A 17,387-nucleotide genomic window follows, 5' to 3' on the forward strand; every position below is an offset into this window, starting at 1 on the left:
CTGCATCCTATCTCTATTTTTCAAGACAAATACTCCAGTACTCAAATACTTCTAAAAGCCTTGTATAGTCTTGTCATTAATCATGATTTCTGCAACCCTGCCTCCCCCAGTGCTGAATCTCCATGACAGAGCTGCCCCAAATCCAGCAAGACTGGATGTTTGCCCCCAAGCCAACCAAGCTATTTACTTGGTCATATGAAATGATGAACCACTGACAATTAGAAAATAAGTTCAGACCTGCTGTGATTTAGGAATGGTATTCTCCAATGTAGTGCTCCTACTAAAACCACACTAAACTTCCACTAGAACCACACACTTCACCCTCCTTTTTTCCCCTCACCCTGCAGCAGGCTGGAGAAGAGAATTGAAGGCACAAATTGCAAAGGTCACCAGTTGAGATAAGAAAAATTTACTTGAAACAGTGACATGATTCTAAAGGTCCCCTGCCAATCCAGACCATTCATTCTATGATTCTATGATTTTATAAATCTAAAGAGAAGAGCACACTAGGTTTTTTACACCTCTTAATTCCTTCTAAAACTAAAGAATATTAATATGGGACTGGAATTACCCACTGTGGTAACTTTCTCTTAATTTTTCCATTTTAATTCCCTAGACAGATCTGTAACAGACAGGACTTGCTTTTTGACTGTTAACCTTTAACTATTTTACTGGTAACCTTCTTTTTATCCCACTTAGCTGATCACATAGAGGAGCAACACAGATGTGCTGCAGAGGTGAGTTAGGAGCAAATTGAACAGAATAGAAATATCCCTGGTGGAAAAAAAAAACAACACCTCACCTGAAAAAATGAACCAGGCTGAGAATTTTGGCTGAGTAACTTGTGCATAACATCATACCAGCAGAGCTATTTTGTCTTAAAATCTTTGTCTGAATTTTATTATGTGGACATATTTCCTTAGGTCAGCATTAGCTCAGGTGTCTTTAAATCAAAATGTGTAGTGTAGCAATGCGGTAGATTCAACAGTTACAAAGTGAATACAGATTTTTTTTATAATAGAGTTACCATTACATTACTCAAATGCTGAGACATTTTATCCCAAGTTCATTCCACATCAAACTCTTCTGGATGAAGTCTAATCCCCAGAAAGTACTGGTTTGTAATAGAAATGCTGACAGGCCCTTAGCTATAGGAGCTCTACCAGCTTTGCTATTCTACAAGGTCCCTAACTGAATTTTTTATTCTCTAATTCAATGAGAGGATTTTGCTTCCAAATCACTTTTAAAATCCTCCAGCTGCGCTATTTCTTAGTTTATGATAGCTACATTACTTTTCAATTAAATTATTCCAATGTTCTTATATTTTCTATATTAAATTGTAGTTATATCTACACATTTCAAATATACTGGGACCTGCCCACCTTTCTCATTTTGCCTTATCAGTACCCAAGTGTAGGAGTTTCGTGACATATTTAAGGCCAGTGGTGACACAAGCTTTAAAGTTTCCATTTTATTTTATTGCTCTATCCCCAAAAAACTTAGTAGACCTTGTTATCTTCTCTCAGGGGTGACAGCAGCAAATAAACTAAGATCCACCTTTAAATATGAGGCAAGAGAGATAGAGGATTTGGGTCACAGCATGTTGTTGACATCTTCCTGTAATGGCTTCAAATATGTGCATTAATTTTATACATTTATACACCTCTTCTAAGAACTGTGGTCATTTGAGATATAGTTGCCTGAGGAAACATGTCTAATGTTCTTATTCATGAGTGATGAAGTTTTCCAGTTGTCCCCCAGAGGTTGGCCAAGAAGGACACAATCTTGTACTGTAAATTCTAGACATGTGTGGGTGCCTGGGATCTTCCAGGGCACTTCCTAAATGACACTAGATAACCAATTTGCCTGTACTGCCACTTACCAATATCCTGGGGGCTCCCTTTCACGAGTAGATTTATGTCTCTGTGGAGCAAGCCTGAAGCAAGCCTGAAGCCACATCCAGAGCACAGGGCCACACATGCTGTAGAGCCCATTGCTCACCAACACGTCAGCAGAACTACTTGGAAAAGTTCTCTGCAGTCAATCTTCAGGCTGTCCACAGGGCAGACATATGGGCAGAAGGCAAACAATATGTAGATCATGGAGTGCCTGCAGCCAATCTGCAGCAGAGTAAGAAAAATCCATTGACAAAATCCCAAAGCCTTTTTTGGCAGATGGATTTCCAGCTTGTTCACTGTCCTTCTGGCAATGTTTCCTTAGGAGAATGTTCTGATGACAATGTGCTTTGTAGAGGTAGGTTGCCACACTGAAGATTGGGAGCACACCACTGTCATTTTAATTTCAAATGAAGCTTGATCTGCTCCTTTGTCTTGTGATATCAGGACAGTTCTGTTTCAGAGTCTGATGGTCATTAGCAGTATAATTTAGGGAGGTATGTGAACTCAGATTTCAGAAATCTAAGCAGTTTGAGGAGATTTTTGACATCATCCCTTTAGATTTAGCTACTCAATTTACATATAAATTTAATTTGAAGTATAGAGGGGGTATTTTGGCTTTCAGTTTATATCATAAGGTAAAATTATGGGGAATATGCTACTATATAAGCAAAATATACACCAGAGTTTAGACTCAAAGTTGTGTTCTTAAATTTAATTTTGGTGGTTTAAAGCAAGATTTATCTCCTTAGTTTAAGGGAGGGAGGATTTACTCTGAGATTAAAATGCTTACTTTAAAATGTGTGTATATATATTTCTAGGGGGATGCTGGGGGCAGGATTCAGCTTCTTGAACCTAAGTGTCCATTTTTATACATCATCATGGAATATATTATATGGCCTCTAGCTGTCAAAACAGAATGTTGGGACAGTTTTGTAACTCATGTGTCAGAGCTGCCAGCTCAGTGACCTTGGGGCATCTCAACCAATAAATTACCTCTTACTTATCTCCTTGGTCTAAGACAAATCTCTCTTCTGGCTTTACTGATTTCATGGTGTGAAATGTGAGGATGTGATGTGATTCTTGAGGGTGGCTTGTGTAGGGCCATGAGCTGGCCTCAATGACCCTTGTGGGGCCCTTCCAAACTCAGGATACTCTATAATTCTGTGATTTACTAGAGTTCAAACTTCTAGTATTTTTCAGTGCTGAATTGTGGTGAGCACTCAAATGTAGATATTTCAATGTCAGACAAAATCCTGTTTCAATATGAGTGTCTTTGATATGAGATCATTGTGTTGGGACCTAACGATCTAGGTCCATATTTAAAGCAGAGAAGAATCATCATTTCTAGAGGGTAACTCACTAACTTAGTGAAGTGGATTTGCCTTGGTTGGATGCCAGGTACCCACTAAGCTGCTCTATCACTCTCTTCTCATCCTAAAAAGGTGGGGGAGAAAATAAGAAGGAAAAAATTTGTAGGACAAGATAAAAGCAGCTTAATAAAGCATAAACAAAAGCACAATGTGAAAGCAAAGGAAAAGAAAAGATTTATTCTCTATCCCTATCAGCAGGAAATGTCCAACCACTCCTTAGGAAGCCAGGCTTCAGTGCATGTAGTGGTTGCTCCAGAAAAAAAACATCATACCAATGTCCTCCCTTATCCTCCTCCTTTTCTCTTAGATCTGACTGTGAGCAGACATCCTATGGTATGAAATATCCCTTTGGTCAGTTTGGGTCAGCTGTCCTGCCTGTGTCCCCTTTCAAGGTCTTGCCCACCCCTAACCCATTGGTGAGGGGGGACAGCCTTGATGCTAATGCCAGGACTCCTCAACAGTAGTCAGAACATTCGTGTTATCAACACTTCTTTTATCTACCAATACAAACCACAGCACCAGGAAGACTGGGCTGCCATGGGGAAAATTAACCCCATCACAGCCAGACACAATACATTTAGCAGCCTATTTTAAGAGTGGAATATCTCCACTGAATATTTCTTGAACATCTTAGAAACGGAAGTCTTCAAAGTAGCTAAGATTAAGGTGAGCTGTTTCCTACCCTGCTTTGCTTCTAAATCAGTCATTTTAAATTATGAGAAAAAGAAGTCTGTAATGAATGTGGCTCTGAACTTAATTTTATAATTACCAAGGAGTCACAATTCTCAAAAATGTTGACTCGTTTCAGAGATGTGGCATTACAAAGAGTCAAACCTTGGGAGCTTTGAAACAGCCCCTAATCAAAGCAAATTATATATGCAGGGTGTGATGTAACCATAGTGCTGACACAGCCTTTGGGCTCCAGCCATAATCCTCACAGTTTCTGAAGCTCACATCCACACAGCAAGATGACTGCACTAATGGAAGACATATTATGTAGTGAAATGTTGAGCATAACTGTACAAAAAACATCCTAAGCTTTAGACAATCCACATTAGATGATTTTAGATGAAAATGCAGGATATGGGGCAAAGAGGAAAAGAGATATGTGCTTCACCTAGCTTCCTGTTCTTACTAAGTCTTAGTATCCTCAACTGTTTGCTGCCTTCCTCCTTGAAGACACAGAGAAGGCCTCCTCCATCTCCAGTGTGTTTTTATAGCACTTCCATAGGTGGACTGACAGTTTCTGTACACGTTACATTTTCTTGAACTCCCTGGATGATTCTAGACCTGAGCGATGCAGTAGAACTTTATCATGGAGAGACTTTATGGAATGTGTAGAAAGGGAGATGATCCACCTGTAATTTCACTGTGTCCTTTGTCTGATAGGAGCATTAGTCCATAATAACAGTGAAATTTCTGATAGTGTCAGTGATCTTTTCCCTGAAGGTCTTACACAGCTGAGTATATTTAACACACTCTCACAAATACAGTAACTTTCTTCCTTCATCCATCTTGTCTTCTCTAGAGGGATTTTTTTTTATCACTTTGATACGTTACTCACCTTGTTACCACTCATCTTGTCGGCTGTTTCCTCTGTGGTTTCAGACATTTTATGCATGGCTGCTTACATCTTGTTTTCAGATTCTTTCTGCCTAGGCCTGGAATAATTTTTGTCTATTCAATACTACACTCTATTTCCCATATTTAAAAGTCTGAATTCATTTTTGCAGTACCTTTCCACCTACTTTCCAATACTGCCAAGGTTTAAACATTGGGGGAACAGTATTAGGAGTGAGATGGAGAGGTAGAGTTTAGTGAAGGTAAGATAAGTGAGGCAGTCATATTAAAAATATAGTGTATGGCAGGTTCATTTCTGCAGTACAGTTAACAATGTCTGGAGCATCCTGACTCAAAGCCCACTGAAATAATCTGAAGAATGAAACTTACCTTTTTTGAAATTTTGGACCCTTTGAGACCAGATTTCTATAACTGAAGAACAATGAAATGTCATAAAGTGAATATTAAGATGGTGATGTATCATAAATGGCCTCACAAGGAGGAGAGAGGGGACTTTAGCAACTAACAGCAGTCTCACACTCTCAGGCCTTCAGATTACAAAGGAATTTGTACCACTTGGACATCTGTGGGAAGACAAACTAGAACTGGGTAGATGGCTCAGGAGGCTCCTAGATCACACAGTGACAGTTTTCTTACATGAATGCTAGAGGGGCCAGTCAGGGATAATGCTGAACCTGACCCACTGCTCGCATGCATGGGGACAACCATGGTGACAGTGGTCATGGACAGGAGCTTCAAACTGAGATGAAATCAAGAGGAAGGTGGGAGGCTGGGAAGCAGCATTGGGACTCTGGCCTTTAGAAGAGAAGGCTTCAGCCTGTGTAGGGAATTGTTAAGCAGAATGTGCTGGAAAGGCACAATGAGTAGGGAAGATACCAAGCAGAGCCAGTGTGGTCGGTTTGTTCTGTTATTTGTTTCTGTGAACTGAAAGGTACACTGAAAGGGAGAAAACAAAAGATGGAGAAATCCCAAGAAAAGAAAGACTACACAGCAGAAGAAGGACATAAAAGCCCACTCCAGTAGAGCAGTTGGATTAGTGTCCCCTCTCTTAGCCTTTCTTTCACTGCATCTCTATTAGAGAGCACCATAAGTGGAATTAGGCAGATTAATGTGGAAAAGGTACCTCTGAGCAGAAGGCTGACAATCCAAGCAAGTGCAGGTAAGGTGGAAAACAGGGAACTTTTATCATGCCAGACAAGGGCATGCTCTTAGAATCATAATACCACTTTGGTTAGGAAATATCTCTAAGATCGCTGAATCCAACCATTAACCCAGCACTGCCAAGTCCAGGACTCATCCTCTTAAACTCTGATATAAGTTCTAGTCTATTATATATTTTCATTAATGAGAACCTGTCCATTGGCTTCAGTGGCTTTGGTTTCAGATCCCTGTATGTCCAAGGGTTATACATGCTAGGGCAGGAAATGAGCAATCAGCCAATGCAATTTTTTGAAATCTCCTTATCCCAGCAAGATGCATTTGCCCAGACAGGTTTTGATCTCTATTTCCAAATGTCCTACCTGCACCTTTTCAGTTCATTTTTTCTTCCAGATTTTGCACAGTCCTGTGTTAAAGCTCTTAGGAAGTCTGGAATGAAGGTATGAGTAACAGCAAGAGTATCCATTTTTCTATTACAAAGTTATTCTAACAGCCAATATTCCATTAGGAAAAAACCTCTTTAATTCCTGGATTAAAATAAATTTCAAGGATTAATCAAGTTTTAGCTCATCACCTGCACCATTTGCCTTAAGCACTATGAAAATCTTCTGTGTAATCTACTGAACATAGAGCCAAGTTAGTTAAAAGGAATTTTATTTCTGATATCACATAATAATATTTAAGAAATTTGAATCTGCAGGTCTAAGATTTTCCACTGCTGTGGTTCACAAACAGATTGACCAGGACATACCTCTCTTCTATAATAATTACTGTCCTACCATAAAGACTATTCTGCACCAAAGGTTATTGCTTAAAAAATATTTCTAAGAGGCACAGGGGAAAGCTGGAAATGTGTAATCCCTCGTTTTCATGAAGACAAATTGCATTTTAAAATTCTTCTAATGAAGCAGCATTCAGCAGTCCTCCTTCATATGTTTTTTTCAGACTGAGTTCCAGTGCACAGATAAGAAGATTAATGTCTCTGAACTTTCCACCACTTTCTGTGCCATTATAGTAGTACCTCAATGAGATTAATTAGATCAACAGGGTGACTACTGAGTCCAGAAACATCTTTACATGTTATGACATTTGTCCCGTCTGCCTTTCTATTATAGATCAGTAAAGATAAAATAAAGCTATTATGAACCTGATTTGAACCCTAAATCTCATTTCAATGACTAAGGACACTTAATAAGCAGAATGAGTAGGCCAAAAATTTATTATTATAACAATCCTTCCAAGTTCAAATGTGGGTGTGATTATGCATATATGCATCCAACAGACAAGTATTTAAAAAAAAAAATGCTTAGGGAATTTGCATGTTGCTTGAATACCAGATTTTTCAGGGGAGGCATCCTCACCATCCTACCACAGAATCCACAATCAGCATCACTTGGGTACTGATCACCTCATCACACACCTCCTCTTTCCAGCTCTCTTATTAGAGCACTGAGTTCCCAGGTTTTCTATTCAGACCAGAAACTGTCAGGATTACAAGTTTCATCTGTTAAGAGCTGGAATACACTCACATGTCCTGGTAACTTCTCATTCCATATCTGTTCACACAGTGGTGAATAAAGCTGGTGGAGCAAAAAAGAGCTTTCCAAAGTTGGAAGAGGTAAAAGAATTTGGTAAAGGTACCTACCAGAAGTAATGTTGATGGAAAGAACTTGCAAGGAAGAATATTGGGTTAAAACTGTTTCCTGGCATACAAGAGGTTCCTAATCAGAAACTAAATTATGTGTCATACAGTAAGACATCAGAAAATAACAATAAAACTCATATGATTTGTCAATAAATCCCAAACAAATGTAATTACAATCATACTTCATAGACAGGATGTCTATTAAAAAACACCTGTAGCAATTTTTTTTCAGATCAAAATGCTTTGCAGAATTTATCAAATAGTTCTAAATAATGCATATAGTTGAGAAAATCAAAATCTGGAAAACCTGGACAGACTACCTAGGATAGGAAACTAACATGCACTACTAGTGTGTGTAGGCAAAATCTTTGGCAAAGTCTTCCCATCATATGATTCATTCATGAAACTACTCCAAACAGTCTTAGCAATAGCATAGGGGTCAATCAGTTTCCCTTCCAGACAGTGAAAATTCAAGATGATTGCACAGAAAGCAGCTAATTAAAGTAAGAATCAAGCCCTTCGTTTTTAAAATAATTTCTCTATATATTTGTTACATACATATATTTACATGTATATATACACACATATGTATACATATATACATATATATACAGACACACACACACACTCTTACACATAAATTAATCTAAGCTCCAGCACAGTGTGCCTAAACTATCAGTGACATATCGCAGGATGGCTTTTTATCTATTACTTCTTTTACTGGAAACAGCAGTTTGACATGCCTAATATTCCAAGGAAGCATTCAAATTTCACAAAATGCTGACACCTCCTTCTAATATTTTTTTAGAAGCAGCTTAAATTCATTTATTTTTGCATGATAAACCAGTAGTCATGATTATTTTCCTATTCGTATAACTAAATGAGTCAGGTTATAGTATGAGTTGTTTTCAGGTGACAGGGATAATCTTTATTACATCTTTAAGAATATCAGAAATCCTCCTTTTTAATACATTTATTAGTGCCTTAGTCCAAATTCACAGCAAACTATTTTTTCATATTCTTAATGTGCAATAGTTCAAGACAGACATCAAAAAGTAATTGATTATCATTATCATTTACTTATACTAGCAGAGCTGTTAATGGACCAAAACTTAACACACACTGAAAAAATTCAGACTCTTATTCAAAAATATATAGATTTTATAAATTCCCATTTATAATTCTACCAGTAAATTTGCTTGTGGCATTAATGTCATTCCATTAGGAGTATCTTAATAACTTCATCAAACTTGCTCACAGACATAGATATTACTAATCATATTTTGGATTATTTGCCTTATAGAGAAACATAAGTCATAAAGAAGAATGTTGTAAAAATTGTAAGAATTGCCCTATGATCCTGCTTCAGGCCTTCAGTCAGAATGAAGTATTTCCTTTGTACAGTTTGCTAAACCCAAACTAAACAGATCATCCTTGCCATAGAGAACTCCTTTTCTACATGGAAAAAATGAAGGGCAGATAATTATATTTATAGGTAACAAGATGAGTGGAAAGAAATGTTTACTCTGATGTATAGCAGCTGAAAGGTTTGTAGCAGCCAAATTTTCTTTTCTTTTCTTTTTTTTTTTTTTTGTTGTTGTTGTTGTTTGTTTGTTGTTTTTTTGTTTTGTTTTGTTTTTTTTTTTTTTTGTTTGTTTGTTTGTTTTGTAGCTATTTTAGTAGCCTGGCTAAAAGAAGGTCTTAATGAGACAAGTTTGTGGAGTTCTTCCAGCCTTAAAAGGCAATAAGAAGGAAAGCATTTAAGTGTTTGAAGAAAGTCTGGAGTTTGGTGTATAATATGTGGCCCAGATATTGTCATTAAAGAAGCAACTGTTGAAGTTACACAATAATAATCCCTAAATATCCAGAAATCCAGAGCAATCTTTCCTTCCCACTTCATAACCATGGTAGAAAAGACAAACAGTTGGCTAAAATTACAGGAAATAAATATCAGTTTTCTGATATGAAGATATTAAAGGATGAAGAAAATTTTCAGGCAGGCTCTTAGTTCTTGCACTCTGGAGGTCTTTCAAACAGGCTGGAACCAGTCTAAGGACTTGAAGTCTAGGGATAGTTTGACAGAAGTGATAGATAGATTGAAAACACAAGAGTCTTGGAAGAAAACACCACTAGCTCATTTTTAATGTATCTGAGAAGGGGGAACTGGTGAAGGCTTAGGGGAAAGTTGCGGCACCATCTCACCCATGTGATTGGAAAATGCTTTTGTAGCAGAGTGAGATGTAAGCAGGGTGAGATTTTTCTCCCTAGGGTGAGGGAAAGGCTGTTTAAGGAGTTAACACAAATGAGTGATCCAGCAGTATGTGGTTGTTATGTTCTGTTTTGAGATACCTGCATTAATATAAAGACCTACAAAAATGATGTATCTACAATTCAACTCCACATCAAATTTATTTCTGGATACCATCATTTGTGCTGTTTATTTAAAAAAAAATCGAAACTCAGAAATTCTCTGCATGGATTAAGCAGTAGGTCAGAGTAAATGATCAGAATTATCACTTCTGGCATGAAAATTAATAAATCCTGATGTATGTGAATATTTATTCCATGTACAAAATGAGCCAAATATTATAGCTTACAAGAAGCAAATGCAAATATGTGATGTATAAGACTAAGTCTCCCATGTTGCAGTTTAAATGTATAGCACATACACCAGTACAATATCTGTGAAAAACAATGTTAAAGCACATACATTTGTTTCTTACATTTCAATTCATCCTCTCCCTGATTACTACATTTTACAGGCAAAACTTGTGAGATAAAAGCATGCACCTAACTAAAACAAAAGCTCATGAAGATTACAAAAAACAAGAGAAGCGCTTCTTTATTCTTCAAAAACATAATCTGTCAAAGTATGAAGTTCTGTATAACCAAGATATTTTTCTCAAACATCCTGCATATGCATAGATTTCTAAGTTGGGGTTTTGCCATTTACTACTGGAAGTGAGATTCATCTCGCCTTAATGTTATATCTCTAGTACAAACCTCCATACACTCAATTAGCTCTGCACACTGTCCTTATAGTCTGAGAGAAACGGGCATTGCTGGATCGTAATTTGTATCCTCCTCCTTCATATATCTAAACTAGGTCAAGACAAATTAATACCTAGAAAGGCCCATTTCTCTGTGTTGATTATAAAATGAGTGTGGCCCGGCTGGCTGAAACATAGATGTCTACACTGCAGTCATGGGTGTTCTCTTCAATGACTGAGTTCTTAATGAAAGAAGAAAGTGAAAAAGCAGGGTCTAACATAGCTTTACTACAGTTTCCTCAATATTAGCAATCTGTGAAGATAATGAGCTTTTATTTTTCTTGCCACATTCGCTATTGTTATCTTTATAGACCTATTGGGATAATGAGCGGTGAATAGAAAGTGTGTGGTAAGTGGATTCAGAATCTGCAAGTAATATGCAGACTACCAAAATCTTGCTAACAGAGATAAAAGAGCAGGATCTCAAACTGTGTGGGAAAGCCATAAAGTATGTTAATGAGAGTTTTTGGTCTATGTGGATGGACCTATCAAAAGCAAATATAAAACAAGTTAGAATGGAACATTAAAAGCTAAGACAAAAGAGTATCATAAAGTCCCTAAAAGGAAATCTCTGAATTCACTGAGGTGTTAGTTCTAATAATGATGTTTAAATATACACAAATCTAATACTTAAAATAATTATGTTATCTTGGTATGTTTGATATATCATGGTCATGATACAAATATAACTTTAAAAACTCATCTTTAATAATGCCAAATAACTATGTTGGGGAATAATATTTGAAGACCCTACAGAGAAGATACACAGTAAGGCAAAATATATGCAAACAGGGAACACATAGAAGGACAAAGATAAAGTGTAAGTACTAAAACATTATCATAATAATCCCATCATAATATATAACACAGAATCACTAAGAAGACAGAAAAGGTTTGAAAAAGCATGGTAATAAACCACACCTGATTCACAATTGGTAAAAGCAACTACAGAGGAGAAAAAATAGATAAGAGCAACAAAAAGGAAACAAACAGGTTTGAATTACCTGTAAAATAATTTATTACATTGCGCAGTGCAATAATTATTCATCTATTTGCAGTAAGTTCTATAAATATAGAATCATTAAGGTTGAAAAAGAAAAAATCTTTAACACCATCAAGTCCAGTCATTAACCTAATACTAATAAATATACCCCTAAACCATAATCCTAAGTGCACGTTTTAAATATCTCCGGGGATTTTGACACAACTTTTCAGAGCTTTCTGTTGCAGTGTTTGACAACACCCTTGCAGGCAAGGAAATTTTTTCTGAAATCAAATTTAAACCTCTTCTGGCCCTCGTAAAAGCACTTCCTCTTGTCCTGTCACTAGTTGCTTGGAAGGAGAGACCAACACCCATCTTGCTAAACCTCCTTTCAAGTAGTTGTAGAGCAACATCTTCTCTTGATACTCCTTTTCTCTGGGCTCCCTGCCCCCTCAGCTGCTTCTTGTAAGACCCTTCACCAGCTCCTCACCACCCCAGGGGTCACTTCTCTGGTCCTCCTGGTCATATTGTTTTTGATACAGCCCAGGTGCCACTGGCCTTCTTGGCCACCTGGGCACACCTGGCTCATGTCCAGCTGCTGTCACCAGCACCCCCAGGTCCTTTCCCACTGAGCAGCTTTCCAGCCACTGTGCCCCCAGCCTGTGGCACTGCAGGGGCTGTGCTGACCCAAGGGCAGGACCCAGCACTTGTCTTTGTTGAACCTCAAACCACTGACCTCAGCCCATGGATCCAGCCTGTCCAGATCCCTCTACAGAGCCTTCCCACTCTCCAGCAGATCAACACTCCAGCCCAAATTGCTGTTACCTGTGAACTGCCTGCAAGTGCCCTCAATCTCCTCATCCATATCTATGATAAAGACATTAAACACAACTGGCCCCAATACTGAGCTCAGCAGACCACTAACCACTTCATCCTGGATTGCAGGGGGTCTATTCTGCCTGCATTGATTTCAACCCGTGAGTTATAAAATTTTTCCAATCTCCTCCTTCATTACACTCTGTGGGAAGGAACAAGTGTGCTGTTTAGGAACTAATAAAGAATGTAGTCTTTAATAAGGATCATGACCACTTCTAACTGAGGATATGAGACATTATACAGAAAGGGGGAAAAGGGAAAATTAAAATCAGTTTTAAACAGATAATCATAATGTAGAGTGATAAAAATATAATGCTTGAGTTTCCCATTGTGAAAACTTGAAATTGAGAACAAATAAGCATTTCCTATTTGTTGTTTGAAAAAGTAATCAATACAAAACATTTGTCCTTAAAATGTCATCATAGATATTACTTGGAATACCTATTAGGACAATTCTATATGACCCAATTGAGTCACAAAGTACTCTCTTATCTCAGTGTTCTGTTTATGGAATCTGTCATGTTCCAAATCTGATTTGGAATAGAAATTCATAGAAAACATAGATTTATTCCTCCACTTATTTTAACTAATCTCTATTAATAGAAAAACCATAAAGCATGTCTAAAACTCAAAATAATAGTGGTTCACATAAAATTATCAAAGTAACCTAAATATCAGACCTATTCCAAGATATTAAAATTATTAGGTCATTCAAGTTATCATTATCATTGAGAAGACAGCAACCTTATTTCACTATCAGCCATAAAAGTGATTGAATGTTGTCAATCTCAATTCTGAACAATATATATTTTTAGCATTTCCAGAAAAATGTCTGGCTGCATGAGGGTGATATCACTGCCAAGTTTAAACCAATGCCAGATTAGGCAGCCTGCCCAAATTATAGCTCCTCATGTTATGCAGGTCCTACGTTATACACAGGAAGACATTTTAGCTGATTGCAGAATTCTTCCGGGCTTGAAAATCTACAAATCTAAGCTAATACTTCATCTCTTCCCTGTCAGACTAGGGTTTCAATAAAACATCCCAATACAAACATCCCAAGGTGACACAGATTGCTGCATTTCAAATTCACATGACAAATTTAGGTGAAAACAACATGAGCTCTCAAGATTAAGCGCACAACTTCCAACCCATGAAATATATGCATGTGTGATCTTTTAGACAGCAAAGTTGTTTACCCAGGGGCTGTTTTAAGTATTTGAGGGACTATCCTGTCAGCACTGTTCTCAGATAAATTCTATAAGGAATAAAAGTCCTCATGCATACTCCTATCACCAATCACTTGTTACATTAAGTCAAGAATGTCGCCTGCGTGGTTATCCTGTTAAGAGGGGAAACAAGCCAGAAACAACATTCACCAGTATGGTTGTTATCACAAGGGGCTATTAGCAGTATTACACTCTGGTTTCACTGATTTTGTTTTTAAGGGGTGGCTTCGGAAGGTTTAGTTTTGAGCAGTTGTCAAATATTAGATGTTTATTTCTCACGATTTTTTGTTGATATCAGTGTTGATAGAGCCTCAAGATTGAATGGGGCACCAGGATTGAATGCCCCTTCTTAGGTGTGCTGTCATAGCTTGAAGTTTATTGGCTTTGTCATAGACATTGTATTCAGAAACCTTGAATTCCTCCTGTTCTTTCCAATTTTGGTGAAAGAGGTTTAAAAAGTAGCTCTTCTCATAGAGTGTAAGTTCATAGTCATGAGAAAATTGAGTTCTGTTGTCCTTGTGTAAAAGATAAAAATTCCCCAGTCCAATAACTAGGGGCTTGGAAATTCCACAAATCCAGATATAAACCCTGTAACTGACCTGGACATAGTAGCTACCTAGCCACGAGATGGTTTTTAAAAAATAGTAACAAAAAAATTAAAAATAAATTATCCATAAAAAGTTAGTCATTTTTTTTGAGATGCATAGTTCCTGCTTTGCGCCTACTTTAGAGCTACTTTTTTTATTGGAGTATTTAGTATCTCAACTTTGTGTTTGAAAAAGCAAAGATAAAATCTACCAAAACAGAAGGTTTGGATTTTAACTAGACCAATTTTTTTTTTCTTTTTTTTTTTTTTTTTTCTTCTTGTTAAGAGTCAGAAATCAGAAAAAATCCACAACTTTTATATGTGGACTTATCTACCTGATGGCATAAGGTACATGTTGGAATTCTTATTACAATTTTGTGTTAAAAGGTTACTGTATTTGGTTCATCTTCCACTTTTATGTGTGTAAAACAGGAACAAGTCAAATTAACCAAAGGTATACAGGATTTAATATCACAGTGAATTATATCAGAATATGTAAGAATGAAAATAGGACATCCTCATCCAACTTACTGTAAGAATCCAAAGAGATGATACCAGCTAAATCCATTGTTCTTAAAAGTCTATAATCCTAATTGTTCTATTTAGTAGGGAGGTAAATTCCAAATATGCCTGATTTCTTTTTTATTACTTTTTAATCTGATGAATAAGTTTTCATTTTTATAAAGCCTACTAGATGGTTGATCTAATTTAAAGCTTATAAATTTTACAGTTAAATATAATGTAATTACAGTATATAAGTCTAATGGACGGTGATCTTCTTTAGAGATTCAAAGGGTTGTTCAGTTCAGCGCTCTGTGGATGATTAATGTTCAGTGGTTGTCTGGTCTAAAATTGTGAATTGTTTAATACAAAGTTGCCATATGGATCAGCAGTCTTAATAGGCAGTAAAACAGCTGATTTACCAATACCTCTTTAAAAGAGAACAAAAATTATGACACTTTAATCAAAGTTGGGTGGTTTTTTTTAATGGTAAATGCTGCAGTTCCTATTCAAAGAAACAGACAAACAACAATAACAACACACATTCCCTCCCCATCATTCCCCAAAGTGCTCATAATTTTGCAGAAAGGCAGGTGTAGTGGTTTCAAGTTCTTGTATTTCTGTTTCCCAAATTATGTGTAGTGGTTTGAGTGTCTGCTAGAATTTTTTTAATCCTTTTCTGATGTGAGATAGGATTAGGAGAGAAGCAAAGCAGGCTCAAAACTTAAAAGGGTACAAAGACAGGTATATTAACAAAACTGAAAGAAAGAAAAAATTAATAAGAATCAGAATAAAACCTTCAAAACACCTCTCCTCTCCCCCAAAAGCTTCTTTTCTTTCTCACAGATAATGTGTAAAGACAAAACTTGCAACTCTAGGTCAGTTTACCACTTATAAAATAGTCTTTTATCAGTTCTTTTAGAGAGAGAAGTCTCTTTGGGTCTGCCATGGAAACTTCCCACGAGAAAGAAAAGTCCTTTTGTGGCCTTTTAACTTGCACAAAAGCAGCTGCCAGGGAATCTGCATTTGTGAAGTCCCTCCCATATTACCCAGCCTCCCACAGCAGCATACGGGCCCTGTATACCCATGGGGTATCATTTTAAAGATGAACGGTTCCAAAAGCAAAGGTTTTTCTTCATCTCTAGGAACAGAGATCTTTTCTCTTTCTAGGGGCAGATCTTCATCTCATCTCTCTCTCTCTGTTCAAGCTTCTCATAAGATCACAGCTATTTCAATATTTACTTAGTTCATCACAAATACCTTTGCTTATATCTAATCTCCCCAATGCATATTTTTCTATTATTTAAAGGGATACATTACAGTCCATTACCACGGCTTACAAAAGAATTTCAGCGTAAAACTAAGGCATCTTCTCATTCTCTTCCATCTAAGATGTAACTCTTCCTTCACTGACTTTGGTGTCATATAGTCTCTTTACAGGTTTTCTCTCTGTCTTTTCTCTCACTCAGAGAGGATTTAATGTTTTGCAAGTTTCATCAAGGAAATATGTCAAGGAAAGATGTCAAGGAAAGAGGTCTCAGAGGTCTCATTCTCTCAGGTCTGCAGAAGGCACAACAGTTCTTCCCTGGGCAGTGCCTGAAGGTGGTAAAATCAGGCCATGTTGCAGCTACACCAGGATTTTGGGGCTCTGGCTAATGCGGGGCCACCTGCCAGGCTCCAGAGCCGCCTTTGCTCTCAGCTGCACAATCTCTTGTGTGGCTGGGGAAGGGCCGGGGCCAGTCAGGTCCTGTGGGCTGTGATGGGGTGGGAAAGAAGAGGCCTGGCCCTCTATGGGGGCCGCCCAGCCTGGCTGGGCTTCCCGGGGTCACGGCAGGACATCAGCAGCCACTTGGGCCTGATCTGGCTGGGAATGGGGCCAGATCTGGCTCTGCTCCCCTCTGTCATGGTTTGAAAGCACGACAGTTTTTTGGAGTGAGAGGCTCCAAGTCAGAAATACAATTTAATAAGAAGAAAGGAAAAAAAGTAAAATAAAATAAAATAAATGCAATAATACAAACGACCACTGACAGAGTCAGAATACAACCTGAGCAGGATAGTGGAAGCAGTCCAGATGAGGTGGTCTCCCTGAAGCAGTGATCCTGTAGAAAGGTCTGGTAGCTCTGGTCCTCTGGGAATCCAGTGGGTAAGGGCTGCTTGTACTGTCCCAAATCCCAGATTATATCCAGGTGAGAATGCTTGGCTCCTCCCCCTGGGTGGAGCATCTCACAATGGGATGATGAGTCATGAAGTGGGTCCTTGATGGCTCATTAAACAGAGATAACTCCTGGAGGGAGTTACCTGTGAGTCACGGGCAAGGCATTGATGGGCCATTAACAGAAGACAGCCCAAAGGCAGGGGGGCCTGGGAAAACACTGCCCCACCTGGTTCCAACAGTTCATGAAGATGGGGATGGAATAAATACTTTGTGTACATCCTACACTACAACCCAAGACATCTTGCCCTGTCCAGGAGCCCCAGGGCCCGATCCAGCTGGGACTGCTGCAGTGGCAG

Source organism: Zosterops lateralis (genome assembly GCF_965231275.1).
Source record: "Zosterops lateralis genome assembly, chromosome: 3".
Taxonomy (NCBI): domain Eukaryota; kingdom Metazoa; phylum Chordata; class Aves; order Passeriformes; family Zosteropidae; genus Zosterops; species Zosterops lateralis.